At 41.5% G+C, this 11,078-nt stretch overlaps 2 pseudogenes; both read right to left on the bottom strand.

The window, feature by feature from the left end:
- Window positions 1-4,186: 4,186 nt before the first annotated feature.
- On the bottom strand, window positions 4,187-4,756 carry LOC104998235 (annotated as a pseudogene).
- A 4,676-nt stretch (window positions 4,757-9,432) lies between these two features.
- On the bottom strand, window positions 9,433-9,905 carry LOC104998263 (annotated as a pseudogene).
- Window positions 9,906-11,078: the final 1,173 nt, after the last annotated feature.

The raw sequence follows: 11,078 nt of genomic DNA, 5'->3' as shown, positions 1-11,078 counted from the left end.
GACATTCTCCATTCTTGCTCTTACTGAGAGAATTCATTTGTTTTTCCTTCTTTTTATTATTGCATTCGTTGTTATTATTTTTGTTTAGTTGCTGAGTCATGTGCGACTTTTTTGCAACCCCATGGACTTTTTTGCAAGCCCACAAGACTCCTCTGTCCGTGGGATTTTCCAGGCAAGCATACTGAAACAGGTTGTCATTTCCTACTCCAAGGGCTCTTCCTGACCCAAGGATCAAGCCTCCATCTCCTGCATTACCAGGCAGATTCTTTACCACTGAGCCACCTGGGAAGCCCATTATTGCATTAAGTATGATTGCTATTTTTAAATTTCTTTTCCTTCAAAAATCAAAAATATAAGAAGTTTTCTATAATAAAAATTTAATAAACAGAAGGACAATAAGCTAATTATGGACACATTTTTATTACAGTGTAAAGGTACACAAATATATAAATAAAAGTACTTTAATTCTTTTAAATAGTCAAATAAATATTTTTTAAAGATAAATACTTAAGTAGATAAATAAATAAAAAGATTGTCTTGGGTATGTTTGAGGGACTAGCATGTCAGACTTCCCTGTCCTTTACTATGTCCTGTAGCTTACTCAAACTCATGTTCATTGAGTCAGTGATGCCATCCAATCATCTCATCCTCTGTTGCCCCCTTCGCCTCCTGTATGTGTATATATCTGGCATGGCAACCCACTCCAGTATTCTTGCCTGGGAAATCCCATGGCAGAGGAGCCTAGCAGGCTCCAGTCCATGGGGTCGCCAAGAGTCGGACACGACCGAAGCGACTTAGCGGCAGAAGCAGCAACTGATTTACTTTGCTGTACAGCAGAAACACGGCATTGTAAATCAACTATACGCCAATAGAAATTACTTTTTAAAAAGATCCGTTATCAAAAATAATATTTAAAAACTAGGAAAGTAGGCTTCCTCGACTATTACAGATAGCTCTTTCCAAGAAAACACCTTTTTAACTCTGAAGAAAAATCTCCTGCTAGAGGACAAGACTTTTGCCTAGAACAGAAACCAGGTTTTCACATTGGTCGATGACATTATCTATCTTGGCCAATAGGTGGCATTCCTCCCTTATAAATAGTCTAAGTGAAATGGATCCTGCTTTCTATTTCCTTTTTCCTACAGCTACCATTACATCATTGTAACATTCACTCACTTCCAAAAATATTCATCATGAGAAAAAGAAAAGAAAAATTCCTGTCACGTGAGAGTTTCTGAGAAACCTAGAACTTTCACACAATTTTTTATTTCAGTTAGAGATTTTATGCTCAAGTAAAATAGACAGCGGGCTTCCCTGATGGCTCAGTTGGTAAAGCATCTGCCTGCAATGCAGGAGTTGTTGTTAGTCACTCAGTCGGGTCTGATTCTTTGCGACCCCATGGTCTGTAGCCTGCCAGGCTCCTCTGTCCATGGGATTCTTCAGACAAGAATACTGGAGTGAGTTGCCATTTCCTTCTCTAGCAATGCAGGGAGACCCCAGTTCAATTCCTGGGTAGGGAAAATCTGCTGGAGAAGAAATAGGCTACCCACTCCAGTATTCTTGGGCATCCCTTGTGGCTCAGCTGGTAAAGAATCTGCCTGCAATGTCAGAGACCTGGGTTCAATCCCGCAGTTGGGAAGAGCCCCTGGAGAAGGAACAGGCTACCCACTTCAGTATTCTGGCCTGGAGAATTCCATGGACTGTATAGCCCATGGGATCTCCAAAGAGTTGGACACGACTGAGCGACTTTCACTTTCAAAATAGACAGCAAGAAACCACAAGGGAATAGGAAACAGCTGTATGAAAGGATATTACAGGTTACTGCAGAGTGAGTGAGGAGAGCACACAGGGCCTTTCTTCACTGGGAGGAAGGAAGCAATTATGAAACGGAGTGAAAGAATGGGATCCAGGAAAACAGAGAGGAAAAGGGGAAGTAAGGCAGGTATCAGAATTGTTTATTGCAAATAGATATATATTTTAATATGTTCTATACAGTAATGCATGCCATCAAACATTATATACTATATATTATTTTTACATATATATATATTTTTTTTCAACTTTCCTTTAGGAGGCTGGTCTCTGTACCAGTGCTTGAAGCCCAAGATGGAATCGAGATTGCCAGGAGAAATATTAAAAACCTCAGATACACAGATGACACCACCCTTATGGCAGAAAGTGAAGAGAAACTAAAGAGCCTCTTGATGAAAGTGAAAGATGAGAGTGAAAAGCTGGCTTAAAACTCAACATTCAAAAAACTAAGATCATGGCATGTGGTCCCATCACTTCATGGCAAATAGATGGGGAAACAATGCAAACAGTGAGAGACTTTATTTTCTTGGGCTTCAGGATCACTGAAGATGGTGACTGCAGCCATGAAATTAAAAGACACTTGCTCCTTAGAAGAAAAGCTATGACCAACCTAGACAGCATATTAAAAAGCAGAGAAATTACTTTACTGACAAAGGTTCATCTAGACAAAGTTATGGTTTTTCCAGCATTCATGTATGGGTGTGAGAGTTGGACCATAAAGAAAGCTGAGCGCCGAAGACTTGATGTTTTTGAACTGTGGTGCTGTAGAAGACTCTTGAGAGTCTCTGGACTAGAGGAGATCAAACCAGTCAATCCTAAAGGAAATCAGTCCTGAATATTCATTGGAAGGACTGATGCTGAAGCTGAAGCTCAGTCACCTGATGGTCACCTGATACGAAGAACTAACTCCTTGGAAAAGACCCTGATGCTGGGAAAGATTGAAGACAGGAGTAGAGGGGCACGACAGAGGATGAGATGGTTGGATGGCATCACCACCTCGAGGGATATGAGTTTGAGCAAGCGTTGGTGATGGACAAGGAAGCCTGGCATGCTGTCGTCCATGGGATCACAGAGTCAGACACGATTGAGCAACTGAACTGAACTGATAAAGAATACTAAAATTGAGACAAAAGAAAACAACTATTAAGCCAATGGAGATAAAACAGAAAATAGAATCATATTTAAGGTCAATTAATTCAAGAGAGGGGGCTTCCCTGCTGGCTCAGATGGTAAGGAATTGGCCTGTGATGAGGGAGAATTAAGTTCAATCCCTGGCTTGGGAAGATGCCCTAGTGAAGGGAACAGCTATTCCAGTATCCTTGCCTGGAGATTTCCATGGACAGAGGAGCCTGGTAAGCTACAGTCCATGGGGTCACAGAGAGTTAGACATGACTGAGCAACTAACACACACAATACCCACAATCCAAGAGAAGGCAGGAAATTAAGAGAACAAAGTCACAATAACAATTAAACATAAAATAAATAAAAGGAGAATAGCAAAAGTCAAGGAAATAGGAAATCTATAAAGAAAATAAGAAAAAGCAAGCATTTGTTTAAAGAAAAAGTTTAATAAATTATAGAACTCTAACCAGACTGATCTAACTAAAAAGAGGAAACAATTTACCACACTAGTATTAGTCATCCCTCAATCTACACCAGTCTAGTTTCTGCCCTACTTTTCTGCCAAACCGGATCTTACTAAAGTCACCAAAGGCATCTGTGCTTCCAGAGCCACTGGAGAGTTTAGCCCTGTGTGAAAGTGGTGGTGGCTCAGTCGTGTCCGACTCTTTACGACCCCCTGGAGCCCGCCAGGCTCCTCTATCCATGGGGATTCTCCAGGCAAGAATACGGGAGTGGGTTGCCATGCCCTCCTCCAGGGGATCTTCCCAACCCAGGAATCAAACCAGGGTCTCCTGCATTGTAGGCATATTCTTTACCAGCTGACCCACCAGGGAACCCCCTATATATATATGACACAATGTAATTAAAAATAATAATAATAAAAAATAGAAATTTTCTATACCCCAAAAATTTAATGAACAAAGAAAATAATAAATTGACTAAATACAAAGTATGTATTTTTTTTTTCTGAAACCACTGTGTAAAGATTCACATATTATTATATGAACAAAAGTTATTTAAATCTTTATAAATAGGTAGATAAATAGATAAATAGATCAGCTTGGGCATTTGTGAGGGCCTAGTGCCTGTAGAATAGAACATGATGTAGCTTAAACTTCTTGAAAACATTTGACAACCTGATTCAATTCAGGGTGCAATGACAGCAGAAATCAGAGTCCTTGACATGGCAGCGCAGGAGGAAGTGTGGTCTGTTGGTCCATGAGAATCATTTCCGTGTTGAACCAGGTGTGTGCTAGTCCTTTCTCCTGAATCTCTCCTGCAAGTTTGTTGAGGAAAAGAAGGCTCTCATGACTTGTGCTCTGACAACCTCCCAGGCACAAGGGCTGTGTCTCTTCTCTTGCAGATAGAGAGTGATTGTGTGGAAGTATTTCCTCACAGCCAGACTGGAATCCTCCTTGAGCAGGGGAGCCCCTCGCAGCCCCTCCTTCTGCCTCAGACAGGCTTATAGGTCAGTGAGTTGCTGATCCAGTGCAGCGCAGAGCTTGTCCAGGAGGCTCTCGTCCCATGTGGTGTCAGAGCCCTCTGTGCTGAAGAGCTGGAAGGTGTGCTGGGTCATCTCGTGGAGCACAGAGATGGCTTGAGCCTTCTGCAACTGGCTGCCACCCAGAGCCTCCTGGGGGAATGCGAAGTCATTTCTGTCCTGCAGGCAGGAGGAAGGGGAGACCCTCCTCAGCTGTCGCAGGAGCGTCAGGACCCTCCTGTTGGCCAGGCTGTGGGTGTGAGGCAGGTGGCAGCCCAGAGAGCAGATGGCGTTGCAGTTGAGCAGCAGCAGGGCCAGGAGGAGGGACCAGGCTGGGGCCATCGGGGACCTTGCAGATGCTTGTGGCCTGGGGAGGTGGGTGACTCTGAACCTGCTCTCTAGGTTCCCTGAAAACCTTCCTTCAGGCCTGTCTTAAATAGGAGCCCATGGGTTCCATATTATGAAAGTTCCCTCTTACTTCCCACTTCTCTCTTTGCTTTTCATTTTGTACTCTCCAAGTGGGTTAGGGCAGAATTTCTCAACCTTTTTTTTTTTTTTTCATGTTACCCTTATTTCTTCTGCCCACAGAGCCTTTTTAGATATTTTTTTTTCCTAATTCCTCCCCACCCCATGAAATTTTGATAACACTGATATATTGTGTATGTATTTATGTAACCTATGGATATCTCTACTCTGTAGATAGAAAAAGAAAGTGCAAATCTTACTCTTTAAATTCAGTGCAGAGTTAAAATTTCAGCTGTAACTTAAATCTGAGAGCTACTGAATTTTAATTTAACTTTAAAACTAAGTTTTCAGAGTGACTTTTTATGTAACATATTTACTTATATAAGTAGGAATTATCAAATTACATATTCAAGTAAAATTTAGATAAATATTTTATAATAACACCAAAGTATAGACATATATAAAAGTCATTCAAAGCTGCTCAGAATCATTGAAAAACTTATTTCTTTCATATTTATTTTAGGTACTTAACATTTAATTTCACTTCATATCAAAAAAAGAATTGTTACTTCACTGCCTGTTAGATAGTCATCTGGATATTGTTACCATTTTCTTCTGTTTACCACTCACCACAATTATGGATATGTTGAACAACTCTAGTAGAATTACATAATAAAATGTAATTTTTAATTTTATTTACAAATAAAAATTTCTATTTGTATTTAATTTCCAGAGTCCAAATCACACTGAAACTCAAACACAAGCAACATCCACAAGACAGCCAATGGTTGCTCATAAGTATGGAAAGGCCACCTCTCACGATATGACTTTGAGATCACACAACTGATGGAGAGAAGGTTCTCCAATGAGCCATCAAGTCACCTTAGGTTGTACCACTGTTGGCGTACATCATTTGTTTTTCTTCCTTGAACTCAATCTCAATGCTTCCCTTGTGCATAATAGATTAGAAAGACCAAATACAGAAATAAATACTAAGGAGTAAGAGTTTGTTATATCTGGTTGAGCTTTGAAGTACCACAAATAATTGTAATGACAGGATTTGCTCATATTCCAAAAAACAAACGTCTGCAAACGTGGAAACATATCATCCCCAGTGAGAAAGCATGATTTAGGAGTCACCGTCCATTTGAATCTATCTCTTTATTGTTGCATTAAATTTAGATTTCCCAGGGGACATTCAAGGTTCCAATCCAAGTCTGTTCTTTTCAAACAAAAGGAACACCTCTGTGATTTATTCAGAACCGGATAAATATTGATTTTTTTTCATGGGAAGAATTAGCTTTCAGTTCTGCTTCTGATTTTTACAGTGAATTTTCTGTTGCCTCAGCCTCTATGTTCCAAACTTCAGGCAATAGGTTGTGAGCATCTTTGACAAATCAGCCCTGTAGTGACCAGACTCCGTCTCACTGTCTCTGAGCTCTTTGGCACCAGGCCCAGTATAATCGAGCAACAAGCAGTTTCCACTAGAGCAGTTTCTCAGATTTCCTCCTACCACTGGGAGGTATTTACAGATGACCGAGCTATTTTGCTTCCTTTTGAACATATCTGTTAGGGTTGTAATAGACAATAGCTAATATTTTTACTCTACTCCTACTAGTATCAGTAACGCCTACTAGGGTCTTCCCTAGTGGCTCAGTGGTATCTGCCTGAAATGCGGAGACACCAGTCAAATCCCTGACCTGAGAAGATCCCAGGTGCCGCAGAGCAACTGAATCCATGAGCCACAACTATAGAGCATGTGCTCTAGAGCTGGGGAACTGCAACTACTGAGCCCATGTGCCACAACCACTGAAGCCAAAGAGCGCTAGACCTGTGCTCTGTAACAAGAGAAGCTACCGCATTGAGAAGTCCACACACTGCAACTGGAGAACAGCCCCGACTCACTGCAACTAGAGAAAAGCCCTAGCAGCAAGGAAGACCAGCACAGCCATGAATAAGTAAATAAAATTATTATTTTTTTAAATAATGCCTACTATGTTTATTGATAAAACCAGTAGGATTCTCTTTCCTTGAAGGTGCATATAGCTCTAGGGATTCAAATGGCAAGAGCAGCACAATCTTCAGCTTTTGCCTGGGCTTCCCAGGTGGTGCTAGTCATGATGAACCCGCCTGCCAATGCGTAAAATTTGTGGGTTCAATCCCTGGGTCAGGAAGATCCCCTGGAGAAGGGCATGGCAAACCACCCCAATATTCTTGCCTGGAGACTCCCATGAAGAGAGGCGCCAGGCAGGTTACGGTCCATGGGGTCACTAAGAGTCAGATACCTCTGACACACAGGAGGATGCCTTGTCTCTAATTTGTCCTCTACTAGGTCATGATAGAAAAGAATAAGCCTGGTGTCATCTACAGAGCCATGTATCTGAACTCAAGCTTGCCCTGATTCACAGTGAACAGCTACCAGACAATTTCCCACATTACTGTTTGGTGCATCCTTACTGACGTGGCAATTACTACTTTCATCCTGATGTTCTTTGGAGATTCCTCACAAAGAATGATGAATGGCCATCTTCATCCTGTATCTTCATTCCCCTCCATGGGATGGTGGGCTCCATTCCAGTCTGATTTCCAAAATTTGGCATATGAGAATTAAACTCTTACTTCAGGTTCAAAATCAGAGTTTGGATTCTGAGTCCTTTGTCTGCTCCTTTGGCAGAAATTGAGAAATGAGAAATTGCTCATTCTCCTTTATTTACTCAGCATAACTATGTCCTCTCTTCTAGATGTCAAGTATGTAGCCTTCAGTGACCTTTCTGGTCTGAAAGTTTCAGTCCCCACAAAATTCTTATCTTGAAGTCCTAATCTCCAGTATTAGGTGACAAACCCTTAGGGATGTGATTAGGGTGTGAATATGGAGGTCTCAAGAATGGGATTAGTGCCCTTATAAAAGATGTGGATATAAAATCCTCCCTCTCCGGTCCTGCAATTATACAAGAAAGAACTCTACAGTGTGAGACCTGAAGCAGGCTCTCACAAGAACTGGGCCAAGCTGACACCCAGATCTTAGAATTCCAGACTCTAGAACTGTGAGCAATACATTTCTGCTTTTTACAAACTACCCAGTCTATGCTATTTTGTTGAAGAAGCCCAAATAGTGAGATCTGGCCTGATCTGTTGTATCTTCAGAATACCTCTCAGGAGTCTGTAAAATAGCTATAGGGAGAGACACATCCAACTCAACCCCATTTCCTAGACATCTAGTCTGAGCCCTATCACTGCTTGAGCTCAACCATATTTATGTAACGTCAATTCACAATGATGACAATGGTAGGAGAAAGAGTAACACCAACATCTATTAAATAGGATGTGAGAAGACAAAAATCTAAAGATACTTTAAAGATTCCTCATGGTTCTACAAGGGAAGCTACAGTGGAATATTGTGAGAGGCATTTTTCTAAAGATCATTTATAGGAATATTTTATTCAAGTTTGTGTTTTTAATATTTGGAAGGTGTGATGAGTGGAAGACCCACTGTCCCCTTTTAGTTCAGTGATTCTCAAGTACTTGCAAGGAGCTGCCTGATCATTCTTTCCTTGTCTCCCTCAGGTAATAAGGAAACACTTTGTCTACACTTGTAGATGTTCTCCTCATTGGCCTATGCCTTTGGGACTCAACCTGAATGCTTCTTTCAAATAGTCTGTGATGCTGTGAACTCTGAGTGACAGCTCTGTCATCTTCTCCAAGCTGAAACTGTGATATAAGAGTTTGTCAGAGTGTGTGCAAGCAAGAACATTGGATTTCCCCTTGCACACCCACCCAGAGCTCCATTAGGACAAATAGTGCAAAAATGAAAAAATGGTCTTGTGCACTGAACTTGTCTTCTCCTCTCTTAATCATCCAATTATTTCCCAACTTCCTTGCAGTAAGATTCCCATGAGGATAAGTCCAGGCCATGTAATGTGAGAAGTGCTATTACCCGATCTGGTCCTGATCCTTGGAAGCATCCCATGTGATCCACTAGACTTTTCTCTTTGCCTTCAAGGAGAATAGACTCAAGTGCTACAGAGAAATTCAGAGTCACATGTTGATGATAGGAAAAATGCAAAACAAGGGGACCCATGTCCTCAACTCACTGCTTGAAGGAGAGCAAGTTACAAGATTCACCTGATCAAGAAGGCCTGCATTGTGCTCTTCAAAAAGGAAAGAAAAGTGTCCATTAGAATCAAATTCCTGACACTTTGCTTTTACCTGTTACAGAGACTAAGCGTTAGGTTAACTGACAAATACCTTTAACAACATACTATCTTAAAAACTTTTCCATAAAAAAATAAATTTCGTATGTTGAAAATAGCAAATACCCACAAAACACATAAAAAGATCTTTTACATTATGTTATAAAATTGTTTAGTAAAGAAAAGAGATTGTGTTATTCTGTCTAAATATTTTTGTAAAATTGTGATTTTCATTTCAGTCATTTTTCACCTTGTAAGCAAACAGATGATCACTTTGGAGTCTTAAGCAAACAATAGTCTGATTGAGTGGAGAGTGTCACAAGTATAATTTTCATTTTATCTGTTGACTTTTCTTGAGGATTCTTACATGAGGGAAAGATACTTTTCAATTTCTACTCTGACAACCTCCCAGGCACAGGGGCTGTATTCCTTTCCCTTCAGGTAGAGATGGATACCTTGGAAATACTTCCGGACAGCAATTCCCAAATCGGGACAATCCACAGTCATTTCTTCCAGCTGTTCCAGGCTCTGATTCAGGCTGGAGAGCAGTTTGTCGAGAAGGCTGCTGTTCCAAGCAGCACAGCTGCTCTCCGTGGTGAAGAGGCTGAGATCTGCTGGAGCATCCGTTGGTGATAACTGGTGCCTTGAGTCATCTGGATTGGGCTGATATTCTCTCTTCTCCAAGGAAACTTGAAGTCGTGTCTGTGCTCTAGGCATGACAAAGAGGGGATCGTTTTCATCTGTCTTAAATGTGTGAAGATTTCTTTGTTGTCCAGAGGACAAGCAGGAATGGAACAGAGCATCACTCCTGCCACTAGCAAATAGATCTTGGCCATAGGGAGTTTCCACAGTTTATTGGAAAACTGTTTATTTATAAACTGGAAAATTCTGAAAGAGATGGGAATACCAGACCACCTGACCTGCCTCTTGAGAAACCTGTATGCAGGTCAGGAAGCAACAGTTAGAACTGGACATGGAACAAAAGACTGGTTCCATACAGGAAAAGGAGTACATCAAGGCTGTATATTGTCACCCTGCTTATTTAACTTATATGCAGAGTACATCATGAGAAATGCTGTGCTGGAGGAAGCACAAGCTGGAATCAAGATTGCCAGGAGAAAAATCAATAACCTCAGATACGCAGATGACACTGCCCTTATGGCAGAAAGTGAAGAAGAATTAAAAAGCCTCTTGATGAAAGTGAAAGAGGAGTGTGGAAAAGTTGGCTTAAAGCTCAACATTCAGAAAACTAAGATCATGGCATCCGGTCCCATCACTTTATGGCAAATAGATGGGGAAACAGTGGAAACAGTGGCTGACTTTATTGTTGGGGGCTCCAAAATCACTGCAGATGGTGATTGCAGCCATGAAATTTTAAAAGACGCTTACTCCTTGGACAGAGGAGCCTGGTAGGCTACAGTCCATGGGGTCACAAAGAGTCGGACACGACTGAGCGACTTCACTTCACTTCTACTCCTTGGAAGGACAGTTATGACGTACCTAGACGGCATATTAAAAAGCAGAGACATTAGCCAACAAAAGTCCATCTAATGAAGACTATTATTTTTCAAGTAGTCATGTGTGGATGTGAGAGTTGGACTATAAAGAAAGCTGAGTGCCGAAGAATTGATGCTTTTGAACTGTGGTGTTGAAGAAGACTCTTGAGAGTCCCTTGGACTGCAAAGAGATCCAAGCGGTCCATCCTAAAGAAGATCAGTCCTGGGTGTTCATTGGAAGGACTGATGTTAAAGCTGAAACTCCAATACTTTGGCCACCTGATAGGAAAGCTGACTCATTTGAAAAGACCCTGGTGCTGGAAAGATTGAGGGCAGGAGAAGGGGACAACAGAAGATGAGATAGTTGGATGGCATCACCGACTCAATGGACATGAGTTTGGGTAGGCTCCGGGAGTTGGTGATGGACAGGGAGGCCTGGCATGCTCTGGTTCATGGGGTCGCAAAGAGTCGGACACGACTGAACGACTGAACTGACCTGGACCAAACTGAACT

This window comes from Bison bison, unplaced genomic scaffold (assembly GCF_000754665.1).
Source record: "Bison bison bison isolate TAMUID 2011002044 unplaced genomic scaffold, Bison_UMD1.0 scf7180017864326, whole genome shotgun sequence".
NCBI classification, from domain to species: Eukaryota; Metazoa; Chordata; class Mammalia; order Artiodactyla; family Bovidae; genus Bison; species Bison bison.
Note: the sequence above shows the minus strand (reverse complement) of the source record. Positions and strands in the feature narration are given on the sequence as shown.